At 39.0% G+C, this 15,601-nt stretch overlaps 1 protein-coding gene and 1 pseudogene across 8 annotated transcripts in view; one reads left to right on the plus strand and one right to left on the minus strand.

The window, feature by feature from the left end:
- Positions 1-15,601, plus strand: part of SVIL (supervillin) — a 267,203-nt gene that overhangs the window by 24,212 nt on the left and 227,390 nt on the right. For all 8 annotated transcript variants that reach the window (XM_069086415.1, XM_069086412.1, XM_069086418.1 and 5 more), the window contains 2 exons: positions 2,436-2,541; positions 9,275-9,378. The gene's annotated coding sequence lies outside the window, so the exon portion shown is untranslated. The remainder of the gene's footprint in view (positions 1-2,435; positions 2,542-9,274; positions 9,379-15,601) is intronic.
- On the minus strand, positions 11,377-13,955 carry LOC138159983 (vacuolar protein-sorting-associated protein 25 pseudogene; annotated as a pseudogene).

The raw sequence follows: 15,601 nt of genomic DNA on the forward strand, positions 1-15,601 counted from the left end.
AGGAAGGAAGGAAGGAAGGAAGGAAGGAAGGAAGGAAGGAAGGAAGGGAGAAAGGGAGGAAGGGAGGGAGGGAGGGAGGGAAGGAGGAAGGAGGTTAGTTTCCCACAAGTACTCAGTGAACCTAAAGGATTGCAAATTTGTAGTACTCACCTGAGACCATTAAATAAGCCATGTCTAAAATTTGGCAATGAATCTATGTCAAGTTCACCAATTTGTCTATTGTGGGAAACTATCCACCCCACTCATGGCAGAGGTGTGTAATGACTTACTGTTAGAATTATTATGAATTCATATTTACTATTTACATAAAGACCAAATATTCACAAATTATTTTCCTTTCAACTATTGTGTCAAGGCAAATATTGTATGCCCTATTATTCTTAAGAAACTAAAGTTCAAAGAGAGGTCAAGTGACTTACCCTCAAGTTCAAACCTTTGATTAAGTGGGAGGTTCAGGCTCTTTCCCCTACACACTGGCTGCCACCAGTACTGTGATAGGTGTTGTGAGGGCTATCAGAAACAAGAAGGCATTACAAGAAGGCATTGTTCCTGTTCTCAAAGAGTTTATAGCCTAGGTGGGAAAATAGGAAATTAACACAAAGCACAAAGCAGTAATATGAGAACCAAATATTAATGGAAAAAATTTTAAATAAAAAATTATTAGGAAGATTTTCCTTGCATCACTTGGTTTGAGGCCAAACAAAACAAATCCAATCCTTTCTCCTTGTGACATCCTTTGAGGTACTTGAAGACAGTCATCAAGTCCTCCCTTTCCCTAAGTGAAACATGCCTGGTTGCTTCAATTAATTCTTCTATTGCACAGTCACTTTCCTCTTAGACATTCTGCAGCTTGTCAATGAGAAATCTCATTTGTCAGTGTACTTCCTCTATGAACATGGAGTCACAAGCTTAGTGGATAGGAAAGAGCTAATTATTGATGGTCAAAGAGCTTGGTTTTGAATCTAATCTTTGCTTCTTACTAACCTTAAATTACTAATCCTCAGTTTTCTCATTTGTCGAATGATATATTAGGCTAGACATCCTGCTAGCATCTTTTCCTATGTAAATCCATGGTCTTATGACCCATTGTTCAGACCAGAAAGGTAGTTACATAAAATCACCTCATTCTTTGGTGGTTTATCTAACTGATAATTTTGAATGACCCTTGTTCTATCTCCCCTTCCCTTAAATGAGATCCTCTTCAGTACTTTTATGAATGAAAGGGAATGGAAACCTGTTTGAGAAAGAGGATGATCATTTTAAAGATAATAGTACTGGCTTCTGACAACAGGTGGCAGTGATGTCTGAAGGGCTGATAGCTCTTAAGTTCATCAGCAAAGGAAGAGTGCAGGTATACTCAGCCTTAGGTATTTATCGTCAATCCTTCCCACACAGGGCACATTTACCACTCTGCTAAGAAGGTATTTTGGGAACAAAAATCTAAGAGCATGAAATATTTGTAATGTCTATTACTTGAGTAATAAATAAATATATTGTGAATTTACAATAAAGTCTTGGGTTTGTTTGTTCACATCACAGTCTTGGATCAGGAAGTCTGAGTGATCAAAATACCCCGCTAAGAGCTTGTGAGCCAATTCTTTTTCACTTAAAAAGAGAAAAGGAAAAATGATTCCCTTCTTGATCCATATCCAGTAAAGTTGAAAAGAAGGTTAATGAGTGCTTTTAAAGTACCTACTGTGAGCAGAACATTGTGATAGGCACTGGGAGAGATACATCATTTAGGGAAAAGGTCATCTTTTCCCTCTTGGATCTTTATAATTTAGTAGTGATGTTGAGCATAAGAATAATCATAATAAAAAAAAGTCAAACAGATGTCACAGCCTTCATTTTGCATAAGGATGGATTAAGTTTCAATGTCAGAATAATAGTTTTTGTGGTTGCCAAGGTACATAGAAGTTTGCATTATTCATGAAACAGGATGATTTTAATTGACAGTGTCTGACTAAGGTGTGTCTCAGTGATAAACCTAGTCAATATGTAACAAAATAAATTCCTCATTGTTCTGAGATTTGGACTTAATAACCACGTACATAGAAATGAATAAGTAACAAATAAAGTGCTTTGACTTTCATAGTTAATGGCTATTCAGTAGAACTCTAGCAAGTTGGAAATGGGTGGGAAGTTTCAGTATGACTGGACCGAGATGAATAGTTTGGGGATAATTTAGAGACTATAGAAAAAAATCCTGGTGGTTTTAGTGGTTTTACTTGTTCTGATGGAACTTTCCTTCAAGAAATAACATGTATTAGCCATAGTGGTCATTCAGAAAGAGCTGACTTTGGGTTTATTATATTGAAGTTGGCATTTTTATAGTATCTTAATGTTTGCAAAGTGCTTTCTATATATTATCTCACTTGTTGCCCCCACTACCTACTTCAAAGAGTTGTGACAGATGGTTATTCTTATTTTTACAGATGAAGAACTGAGACTCAGAAAGTATGGAACAACAGAAAAATCTCTGACTGGAGTCAAAGGACCTTGGTTCAAATCCAGCTTCTAACACTGCCTGCATAACCCTGGGTAAGTCATTTAGTTTTACTTGGGTCATGTCATTTAAGGGGATTGAAGTACATAGCTTCTGAGATCCTTTTAAGCTCTACATCTATTGTCTTACAAACATATGAAAGGTTAGGTGACTTGGTCAAGATCACATAGCTAGTAATGGCAGACCTGAGATTCCAACCCAGGTTTCCAATGTTCTTTTCACCAGACCATTTTCATGCTTAAATGTCCTCTGCAGTTAGGGGCTGGGTAGCATCTGGGCCCTTGGAAACACAAAGATTAGCTTAATGCTTGAGATACCAAAAAAATGCCTATTGGACAACATCAACTGCTTGTTGGACTTTGGATGTCTCACACACATTTAAAACTCAGAATACTATTTTTCCCTATCCCCATCTCATGCTTCTTCTTAACTTCTGCAGGGCACCTCCATTTTCCCATCCCCCAGGTTCTTCTCAGGAAGCATCCTCTTTACTCTCTCTTCTCTCCCTTCCATATCCAATCAGTTGTTAAGGCTTATCAGTTCTATTTCCATCAATATATGTTGTACCTGGTCCCTTCTCTCCATGCCTACTGCTACCCCTGGTTTGGACCTCATCACTTCTCATCTGGACTAACAATAACCTCATTGATCTCTCTGCATCTAATGTCTCCCCTCTTCAGGACATCCTCCAAATAGTTGCCAAATTGATATTCCCATTAGACCATGAGCTCCTCAGGAGTAAGTACTATCTTTTACCTTTCTTTGTATTCCCCAGCATAGTGCCTGGCACACGATGGCCATTCTATGCCATTCTATCATTTTCTTATATACCTTTGCATAGACTCTTTCCCATTCCTGGAATATACTCCCTCATTATTATTACCTCTCATGATTACCTTCAAATCTCTTAATATGACTTGAGTTTGAATTGAGCCATAGCTTCCTCTTCTGGAAGTTGAGAGACTTGAACTTGATTTCTGGGTTATTTCATATATTCTAGCCCAAGTGGAGTTCTATCCTCTGTTCTTCCTTCCCTCAATACTTTTCAATCTAGTGTTTTGGATAAACAGGATTTTGCCATAAACCCATAGCACTCTCATCAGACTCTGTGGGGGAAAGTAACTAATCACAAAATTGAGAGGTATTATTGAGATACCTGTAATTATAGTTTAGAGAGATTCTCTATGTTTTTAGGCAATGTATTGACTTGAGCATTATACTCATTTTAAATAGGCAAATCAGAAATTAAGGTTAAATAAAGGCAGTAGTATTCACTAATATAAGTAATGCATGTCAAAGATCAAGCCATGGACATGATAACATGGTCTTATTTTTTTAGTTGTAACTGACTGTTCTAGGATTGATCTGGTTTTTACATTTTATGAAAGGAAAAATGAGACTGGCAAGAATTTTCCATCATCTTTTTTTGGGCAGAAGAAAGAGTAACTTTTCCTGGATTCTCAAACGTCTAGTAGAACTTGCAGTTTTTCTTTAATGTTTGTAATATAGCTATCCCCAAATAAATCCATAATCTATAGATGAGGCTTGGATTAAGGTAAACTGAAGGGTTTCTTGAAAAGTTTGAGGGAAGTCAAGGAAAGGTCAGAAAGAGCACTCCATGGTGAGGACTATACCCTCCATTGTCATCTCCCAGCCTCCAAGCCAAGTTCCTATATTCCTCAATGTCTTTGAATTTTCTTCTTCAGAACTCCATTCCATATAGCCATCCTTGGTGGCTTCAGGATTTAGATGGATTACCCTCCTAACATCCCTAACCTCAGTTCATCAACTTCCTCCCCCCCCCCCCCCCCCCCCCATTGACTCCATCTCCATTCTGCCTAAACTGTCAGAGTGGGTGCACTTTGGAATTTACCATCCAGAAGGGACTCCACATTCAAGATCCTGCATTTCAATAATAAAAAACAAAAAGCTCAAATTGAATATTTAAGACCTTCTGTAATCTAGCTGCAGCCAACCTTAATCTTACTATGACCCTTCATCAGATTTGTGTTCCAGCCAAACCGGACTCCTATTGCTTGAACTCAACCTGCATTCTCTTGACTCTGTGTATTTTCACAAGCCACTTCTCTAGAATGAATGCCAGCTGTGTTCATTCTAGTTCAAGTCTCAAATCAAGTTCAAGTCTCTCAACTTCCAGAAGAGGAAACTATGGCCCAATCTTACCCCTTTGAAATCCTTCTCTTTTTCTCTATGGTCCATGCCCTCCATGAAACCTTTCCTGATTCCCCAACTAAAAGGGATTTCTCTCCCTTCAGATTTTCTTAAGTATTTTTTTCTTGATTTCTCCTTCGCTCTTCCTTTCATATTTTACCTTGTATAAAATACCTCTTAATGATTTTTTTTTTTGCTGATTCCTCCCTGATTGACTATAATCATCTTGAGGGCAGTGACCACACTTCTTTTGAGGCCATATGTCACAGTGGATAGTATAGGATTGCAATCCTGATGACTTGGCTCCATAACCTAATACCTAGTTGACCTTGGATTTCCTCTCTTTCTCTTTTCTTTTCTCTTTTCCCACTCTAGAATGTGGCTAATGCAGAAGTATGTTTTGCATGATTGTATATGTCATATGTGTGTAATGGATATCATATTTTTTGCCTTCTCAATGGATGGGGAAAAGGCAGGGGGTGGGGGTGGGAAAGAATGTGGAACTAAAAATAAAATTTAATTGACAAAAAATGATCATAAAACCTGATCTGGAATCCTCAGGAAAAAATGAATTGTTCTGTCTAGCAGAGTTCTCTAGTGACTGAGTCTTTAAGCACTAGAACTTTATATTTTAATGACTAGGTAGAAATCTCTGTAAAATTTCATTTACTGTGTAAGAGTAGAGCCAGAAGTCCTGAGTAGAAATCTCCCTTCTGATGTGCTTATTACTTGTGACCTTAGGCAAGTTGCTATCCTCCCTGTACCTCTCTTCATTTGTAAAAATAAGGAGGTTGGACTGGAAGAAGGTTTTCTACTGCTCTGACCCTAAGATTGTGATGCAGAACATGTGTCTCCTTGCTCCCTTTAACTCTTACAGTTATCATGAATGAAAAAGCATTGATGTAGTGCTTACCCTGCTGATAGTTCTAGCTGGTATTTCACCCATTATTATTCTCCTTGGTGGGAGGGGGAGATCAGTGTGGGTGAATGGCTTACCTTGTATCTCATAGAATTGGAGGATTTCCCTTTGGAAAGCAACCTTGGAGAGATCTTTTGCTTCAGCCTCCTCATTTTGAAGACTTAGAAGTTAAATCACTTGGCCAAAAGTCACACCCCAGCAGTGGAAAGCACTTCAGAGGAAATGAGTTTAAATCTTTGCTGTGATGTTTACTACTTGTGTGGTTCTAGTTACCCTTAAAATGAAGGGTTGCTAGTTCCTATGAGTTCCTATGGTCCTCTGGCCCTATGTTAGAACTAGTGTTTAAACTCATGTCTTCTCCCAATCTATTCTGTTGTATTTGAGCTTTTCAGCAGTCAGGTTCCAGGGTCTTTCTTCCTTCCCCCTACCCCCCATTCCCTGCACCTTCATGGTGGGTTATTAGCTCGCTCTTCCAGTTTTTACTGAATCAGAAACCATTACATTGGGTCAGGAATTTTAGAAGGATGAATTAGAAATAAACTATGTTTAAATGTCTTTCCCCAGAAACCAAATAGGAGAAAGAAGAGGGTGAAATAAAGGGTTTCTGCCACTGACTTGGGAGAGTTTGATGCAAAGGGAGAAAGTACTGGTTAAAGAAACATCTAATTTGCCTTTCTGTTAAGCAATGAAGAGTTTGCCTGAATTTGCAGTGTGACTTCATAGATGTGACTAGGAAAATACTTGATTAGAACAGTGAAGAGCCTCATGTATGCTCTCCATAAGGAATTCCTTTTTTAATGCATGCTTAGTAACTGGAACATTGTGTCTAATTCACCTCTTGAGAGCAAAGAGCCTAATTCACCACTGACCTCCTGTGGTTTGACCCAGACTCCTTGGCTAGCTCTTTTATAGATGGAGAAAACAGAGACCCTTAACTGAGGTAATAATAACTTGCCCAAGTGAGCATACAGCAGGGATTACTCATGGCTCTTGAATTTCCAGTCTGCTCATTGGTCCATGTGCCAAGCCATCCCCCCACACCCCCTGGTCCTTTTTGCTAGTTTTATCTCAGGAAGAGGGAGGTGATGTGGAAGACCAGGCTGGGGTGGGAAAGGAGAGCAGCTTGAACCCAACATCCTGCTGCAGATGACAGTTAAGCCTTGGTGTCTGCAACTGGATGAGAGTGGTCAGGCAAACAATGTCAGATGTGTATTCCTTGCCCATGCCCTTGTAGCAAAGGGTTACATGGGGTCATCTGGAGGCTGGAAATCTGAAAGGAAAAGAAACAGTCATTCTGGCAGTGTTAGCTCATAAACTTACACTCATTTAAGAGATAAGGAAACGCTGTAGACACTGTTTAGATCAATAGTCCCAGATTTATCCTTAGAAACTGAAAGAAGTAGTAAATAATTGGTGATTCAGTATATTTTTAACTTGAATCTCATAAACTGGAAAGTCCCAAATTAGGTATTTTTAAATTTTTTTTATTTTTTCAAATTAGGTATTTACAAATTTGTTTTTCTACAGAGCTCTATCCTATTCATTGTTTGGCATTTAAACTCCCTATGCTTTTACTTATTATAAGGTAAATAGGAAAATACAGTTTTTCTAGTACTAGAATCTGTGGTTTTTAATGTAAAAACCAGAAATCTTAAGCCTATTTTCTTGCCCTTCTGGAGAGGGAGGAAGCTATGGATACTATTTCATTTAGAAAGCATTAGTTACTGTGATAATAGAATTTGGCAGAGGATGGGGGAGTTAGTCCCAAGTAAATCTTAGACCTTTTAATATTTTATTAGAGAGTTCATTCTGATCTCAAGAAAATATAGCCAGTTGAAATATTGGTAAGATAACTTGGCAGTACAACAGAAAGAATGCTAGGTGGGTAGTTAAGAAGCCTGGCTTAAGGTGCAACAGATCTGCTGCTCATTGCTTCTAAGGCCTTGGGCAACCCAGTTAACTTTCTTGGGCCTTAGCTTCTCATCTATAAAATGAGTTTTGTATTAGATGGCATCTGAGGTCTGAGAATAATAGTGTTCCCCTCAAGATCACCTCTCTGGCTTCTAGTTCAGTCCCTATAGCCATCATTCATTCACTACCAAAATGTATTTATTTTAACAAAATATGTATTTCCTACCCCCTGTGGATAAGGTGCCAGTGATCCCTACCAAACTGCCGGCCAACTGCCACTCCTGGGGCAGGCAAACCAGCCCAGCTGAACCAGAAGTATCCCTGTGTCTCAATTCCCTATCAATCTAGTGATTTGGGTAAACAGGTTTTTGCCATAAACCCATAGTACTCTTGTTAGACTCCTTAGGGGAAATCACAAAATTGGGAGGTATTATTGAAATACTTGTAACTATTGTCAAACAGTGAACCAGGCCCAGAACTGAATAGGAGGAAGATAAGAGATTAAATCTCATTTGGGAAATAGACAGAAGTGACATGTGTGAGAGGCAAGTCGATCCACTGTGACCACCACGCCCTCTCTGACCCAAGTCTAGGGCCCTGAGCCCAAGAGTGTTTGAATACTAACCCCTTCTTACAATGACTGAGGCTACCTTGGGAAGTGAGGTATCTGCTTCCCCATCACTCATGGTGGAAGCATTAGAGCTTTAATTTGATTTGAAAGATTAGAATCCAGGACTTCTGATGACAGAACTTGCGCTCTTTTGATAGCTAGAAACTTTATTGTCTCATGGTGCCCAGACAGTATAGCCCTTTCCAGCTGGTGAACCACATGGTAGGCAGGCCAGATATTGTGGTCTGCCTTTTTAAAGACAATGTTTATTTATATTTTCTCCCTTGTTTTTATATAAAATGGAAGCTTGGCTGCTTGGACACCGATTCAGTATTTATTTTAGGTAATATTATTTAAGCATAAAGGAAGCAGAGAACACGATCCATTCTGGGCAAGATGGCTCTGTGCCTGGTCTTGCTCAGTGAGTATCTCTACATCTCACAACTCTCCATCAATCTAGTGATTTGGGTAAACAGGTTTTTGCCATAAACCCATAGTACTCTCATCAGACTGCTTGGGGGAAAACAGCTAATCACAAAATTGAGAGGTATTTTTGAGGTAACTATATTACCTGTAGCTATTGTCAGATGATGAACCAGGCCCAGAACTGAATAGGAGAAAGAGATGAAATCCCATTTGGAAAACTGAGGAACACTTTGCCTGATTCCTGCTGTTCTTGAAACAAAACCTCATCTTTTTATCTTCATTGTTCTTCTGGTGATGTGTCTTGGCCGTAAATCATGGAATACCCAATGGTTTGAAGAATCAAATCTGTAGGTCACTCAAGATTTCAATGGAGATATGCATGATGGACTGAAATAGATTACAAGGAATTATGGATCATGAATTCTGAGGAACAAGTGGTTTAAAAGATATCAAAGTTATACATGACCAGAAAAGTATGAGGGCCTTGGCTAGTCATATATCAACAACCAATGAGTTTCATAATGTCAAGATATCTAAGTCTAGGCCAGCACTTAACCTAGTATGTTGGGTGGAAAACTCCCTACTGGAGTTTTTACAGAATATGAAGGCTCAGGGTTGTGATCTGGGCCTTGGGAGGAAAATACCAACATTGGTGAGATAAATGATTGAAAAAACATTTATTAAAGGCTTATTTCACAACTATTTTAAACAGATTTATTTATTTTTCCAGATTAACTTTGCGGCTTCTCGATTAAAGCCCTATTTTGAAACCCCATTGTGGTGTGGAGGTGACGTTGGATTCCAGAAGGCAATGCCAGCAAAGCACATGTTCTGGTAGGTTTTACCAAGCATTTAAATCAATGAATAATGGCACGTGACTTCAGGGTCAGGCTTAGCTCAATGCACTAGACCTCATCCCCAGGAGACTGGCTACCAAGTAATTACTTTTTTTAAACAAAGCCAGTCACAAAATGTGGAAGGAGGCATACCAGTGAAATCACTGATTTCTTAAAGTATAGGTCTGTAGCTCTATCAGAAAAGTCAATGACAATTTTATTATTTTGTTCACTAGAACTAATTTACCAAAAGCTATTTTAAATATACTTAATAGGAAAATCAAAAACCTGTATAAAATAGTAAAGGTTTTCTTTTCAACATATTATTCTTCATCACCAAAATATATTTATTTTAATAAAACATGTATTTGCTAATTTATAATTGCTTTACTATCTAAACATAAGTTAGAAAACAAAAAGAGAAATTTTTGTTGAAAACAAAGAGATTATTTAGGCCAAGTCAGTAAGGAAAAATTGAAATACTGGTATGTAGCAAAATTTTCCCCGGGTATCTGCCAGCAGAAGACTTTCCCTATTTGAGGGCTCAACTGGATTGGTTGGATTGATTGGCCAAATCCCATCACTATCATCTATGGGAGTAAGACAGAGTCTCCTTTTATTTTTAAGCTTTGATCTTTAACCTAGTTCAATCCTATATATCTACTCCTGTTTGGGGTCATAAACTTCTAAAAAAGTCGTTTTTTAGAGTAAAAAAAAATCTACTTGCTGTTATTATGTGATGATTTTTTAGGGTATAAGAAAACATGTCTTTATTTTATAGTTCTAAGTAGTTTTAGTTCCAAGTCAACTAACTGACTCTCCCTAAATTCCATAGTTCTTATGAAGCTAACTCTTTTCTTCCTGGTCTCCAACAACATCTTATTCTATATGGAAATTACATTCTTAAGTAGCCACTTGATTCTTTTATTATTTTTTATTTAAAATTTTTTTAAATTAACAATTGTTTGTTTCCCTTCTCCCTACATCTCCCTCATTAAAAGAAAAGCAGAAAAATAAAACCAGTGTAACAAGCAAAAATAATATTAGCACTAACTAGTATTTATATCATAATTTAAGATTTGCAAAACGATTTATAAACATTATCTCATTTTATCCTCATGGCAACCCTTGAAAGTGGGTGCTATTATTAAATCTACTTTATTGATAAAAGAATTGAGGTATGCTGAGGTTAAGTGACTTGTCTAGGACCACACAGCTGGTAAGTGTCTAAAGCTAGATTTTAACTCAGGAAGATGAGTCTTCCTAACTCTAGGCCCAGCACTTTTTCTGCTCTGTTTTATCTACTAGTTGCCCTCATGTTGACTTAGAAAACCACATAGCAACATTATGTTCTATTGTATTTTATCCACTGAGTCACCTGACTCCATATGCATAGTCAAGTAAACCAAATCTCCTAATTGACCATGTCCACAAAACATGTCTCATTCTGCTATCTGTCAGGAGGGGGTGTAATGGCATTACAGGGGGGTAGCTTCCTTATGGATCCTTTGAAATCCTGTTTGGTCATTGTGTTGATTAGAATTATTGCATCTTACAATGTTGTCTTTATAATATTGTTACTGTATAAATTCTCCTGGTTTTGTTCACTTCACGCTGCATCAGTTGATGCAGTCTTCCTAGGTTTCTCTGAAACAGTATGTTTTATTATTTTCTATTGCACAATAATATTTTATTATGTTTGTAGACCATTGTTTGGCCATTCCCTAATGGAAAAGTGGCCACCTGATTCTTGAACTTATTATTCTATTTTCCCTCATTTTTTTCAACCCCCAAACTCTTTAATTCCTTGAGGATTCCCAGCCTGAGATTCATTTCCTCTTATTTATTTCCTTATTTCCCACTTGGATAACTTACAAAATCCCTATCCAATCTTCAGGTTCTTAGGGGGATCATATTCATTGCCCTCCTACTCTTCAGGTGCTAATCCAGCTTTACCTCACCTGACCTACTCCACTACTGAGATATGGGCTTGCAATTTTTTTTTTGAGAGCTGAACAATCCAGCTTTAATAACACAGATCAGAGCCATACCTGGCACTTTGCTGCCAGTCCTCCTTCTCTGATCTCTTATTCCTATGATGCCCTGCTGGGTCCTCCGTGTAACCCCTAACCCTCTTTAGAGGATCCAGGCTAAAGCTGAGGGGAGAAGTCAGTAGGTGCTGTGTACTTGTAGATATGTGTGGCTATGTTTTGTGGGTTTACTGACCCTGGATGAGCTGAAGTCTGGAATGAGGGAGTAGAAAGAGTAAGGAGAAACTAGGCACATCTTTTCTCTCTGGGGCTATTACCTCAACCCACTCATGGAGCAGATCAGTGGGGTAACAGAGGAATTCTCTTTTCCAAATTCTCCCGAGGTTCTCCCAACATATGATGGGAGGAAGTTGGAAAGCTCCTTTATGTTACATTTGGGTCCAAGCTCCAATCTGTGGGAACAGAGCCTAGTCCTGCAGAGAATTAAGGAAGGGGGTGGGGCAAAGGGGTCTACTAAAAGAACTTGACCCCTCGCCCATCGCTGACTGTGATCTCAGCCTTGTGCTCCCGCTGTAGAGCCTGAAGAGCTTGAAGAAGTGTGGCCTCAGCCAGCCCATGGAACTAACTCCTCATCTTCTGTGTCATCTCCATTGGTTAGTTCATAAAAGGTAAAAACAGAGTTGTTCTGGCCACTCTGAAACCCACTGGTAGATGAGCTTCCCCCATTCTTCTGGTCTCAGCTACATGATCAAGAAGCTGGACTTGTTCTTATCCAGCCACTCTAGGTTCCCTTTCTTCCTCAGTTCCTCCAACACAATCTGGATAGATTCCATGGGGCGCTTTCTCTGCAGCTTGCTGTTGTTGTTGAAAAGAGGGCTTTCTTGGACCTCCATCACCGTCATGCTGGACTGTCGGTGCAGGCAGCAGAAGGACAAGACCGGAGAGCACCAGGTTGCCAGCTGCTTCTGCCAGGTGTCCACGTTCGGCTGTAACATGAAGAAGGGAGGGAAGCGGTACTGCCACGGCCACTCAAAACTGGTCGCCATCGTCACCCAGGGAAACTGGAATCCTTATAATTATAAAATAATGTTATTAAATTAGGAAGAGCCTAGTATCAACCAAAAGGATAAACATGCACACACACACACACTTTTTCCACTTGTAAATTAAGGTACTGTTTAAAAATATCATTGCTATCTCCTTAGAAAGGCAACGTGTTACCTTGGATAGGGAACAGGCCTAGAAGTTAGGAGAATTTGTTTTCAAGAACCCCTTCTGACAGATTCTGGCTGTGTGTAATGCTAAGCAAAGGCAACTTCCCAAGGTTCAAAATACCAGCATAGGTGCTCTCCATTTTATTCAGTGACAAATTAAGAACAGAGAGAATCAACATATAATGTAATTCAAAATACAGCATTTACCAAGTGTGATTTAATCAAGTACTACCCCACCCTTGGACATTACATTCATTTAATCAATCCTAAGCTGTGTACCTTCATTTAGTCCATCACAAAGCCCCTCTTCTCAAATGGAGATTAGTTTCCAATCATAAGTAAAGTGCATTCATTTGTTTAATCACAGAGCACAAAAAGGTCAAAAGTTCCTCACCCTTGGATCACAATTGAATCTACCCCAGAATTACAACAAGGATAAGCACAGCATTTAATACCCAAATGGAGGTCTTTTCTTCATCTTGACATGAGGCAAGTTCTCAGCAATCTTTGTTCCTGGGGAGACAAAGCTTAGCAAGGCCACAAGATACATTGCCAGTCTCTTCATTAATTCATTCTCTGTCTGCAGAACAGTCCTAGGACCCCTGAAAACATTAGCAAAACACTCTTCCAGGATTTATGTAAACATACAACAAGAAAATCCTTCAGGGCTTCTGAACCAACAGCAAGGTTCCAAAACCTCTGCAACAACAGGACTGTCCTTCACCAGTGGACAGAATTCACTCTGTCTGCAGAACAGTCTCAGGAGCTCTGAACCAACAGCAAGGTTCCAAGACCTCTGCAACAACAGGGTTGTCTTTCACCAGTGGACAAATCTGGCAAAACAACATCAAAGCAGACAGACAAAGTACCAGCATAACAGCCATGTCTCCTCAGTCCTTGGCAGCTCTGGGTGGCAGCTCTCAAAAGTCCTGGGCAATTCAAAGTGGCCCTCAGCAATCCTCTCAGTCTCTCTCTGCCTCCAAGAGTGCTGCTTCCAAAAAGTTCTTCTGCCTCTCTCTTTTCTTGTGTCTCTCTAAATTGACGTCACCAGCTTCTCCCATTTCGGCCCTCTCTTTTCACGTCAACAAGTCCATCCCACAAGTGGGATTCACAAGTGCTGGGTTTTAACACAACCAATTTGAAAACCAAGCCAATACAGGGGGATCTTTATATTCCATTACTATTGCATTGTGTGACCCTGGGCAAGTTACTTAACCATTGCCCCAGTTTCATTATCTATAAACAGGACTAACAATAGCTTCTAGCTCCCAGAGTTGTGAAGAAGATAAAATAATATTTGTAAAATACTTTATAAAACTTAAAAAGTGCTATGTAAATGCTATCTGTGATGTTGATGACATGTGGCCTCAGGTCAGACTTTTAATTTATTCAGGTCTCACTTTCCCTAATTGGAAAATGAGGTTGGACTAAATGATCTCTAAAGTCCTTTCAACTTACTTATTAGCTGTGATCCATGGCAACTCACCAAACCTCTCTCACCCTCCATTTTCACATCAATAAAATGGGGATAATGATAACACCAACTTTGAAGGGTTCTTTTGAGGATCAAATCAAATAGTAATATATATTTGATATACAACCACTTTGACATTTTTTAAATTGAATTCTAGCGGGGTCATTTACAACTGAATATCATTACAATATTGCTTTTTACTGTACAATGATCTCCTGGTTCTGCTCACTTCACTTTTTATCAGTTCATGTAAATCTTCCCAGGTTTTTCTGAAATTGTCCTGCTTGTCGTTTCTTATGGTACTATAATAGCATTTCATCACAATCATGTACCACAACTTGTTCAGTCATTCCTCAATTGACAGCCATCCTCTCAATTTCCAATTCTTTGCTACCGTGAAAAAAGCTTCTATAAGTATTTTTGTACATGTACGGGTCTTTTTCCTTTTTCTTTTATCTATTTGGGATATAGCCCTAGATATTAGAGGGTCAAAGGATATGCATGTTTATAGCCCTTTGGGTGTATTGGTTTCCAGAATGGCCATACCAGCTCTATGTCAAATGCTTTGGAAACCTCATGGAGCTGGATAAACATTTGCTAATGCTGCTGTTGCTACTATTACTACTTTCCTAGGTACCTTGATACCAAGAAAGAGGTGCTATGGATAATGGACACAAAAGTTCTCTAGGTATTAATAAAAGTATATTCCATCACTGTGCATTATAGACTATAAACCAGTTACTTGTGAACTTGGTAGTGTAAATCAGTTCCGAGGGCTGGATCCTTCCTGGGTCAATTTACGAAGTTGAATTTCTGACTCTGTATACATGAAGACCAAACTCTAGACTGGGATGATTGTTTCCCCAGATATCAACCCCTATAAAGTGTCACTTTTGCAGCCTTTCTATTGCACTCCTTCCAACAAATCTCTTTTTAAAATTCATTTTTTCAATTAAGTATTTATTTTTCTCTCCCACCCAAAACCATCTTTGCTACAGCATTCCCTACAGGTAGTACCTGCTTAAAACCTATTAGTGATGCTAATTGAAGAGCATTGCCTCCTCTCTGAAGTGTTGGAGAGAGTTAAATTATAATCTCATCTCTAAATGGACTGTCCACTAAGAGGGGAAAAGGAACGCAAACAGTGGCATGGGTCCAGAAACCTAGCATCCTTGTTTACGTGCTCTGTTGACATGACCCCTGCATGAAACTTCCTCTCTTGGGTTTCTGAAGCAGAGGGGGGAAAAAGAGGTTGGCAGGGTTGCCACAGCAGGAAAAAAAAAAAGAAATATCCTTTTGGTCAGATCTAAGAGGAAGGGTTTTATAAACCACTAAGAGACTGAATTTCTCTTTTCTTTAAGGGATTGGGAGGCTTTTTGGCCTATCAGTCATGAGTATCTAAGAAACCCTGCCTCCTTCTAAATAAGATTTTGATGAAAGTGAGGGAGCCCAGGGAAAATGAGTTTTTATTACAAATGTGCATAATTTGATTTGAAGCAAATTGGGAGACTGGCTCAGGGAAGAACTGAGGCTGGGAAAAGG

Source organism: Petaurus breviceps, unplaced genomic scaffold (assembly GCF_028583685.1).
Source record: "Petaurus breviceps papuanus isolate PSGF00001 unplaced genomic scaffold, PetGlider_PUasm1.0 178, whole genome shotgun sequence".
Classification (NCBI taxonomy): Eukaryota; Metazoa; Chordata; class Mammalia; order Diprotodontia; family Petauridae; genus Petaurus; species Petaurus breviceps.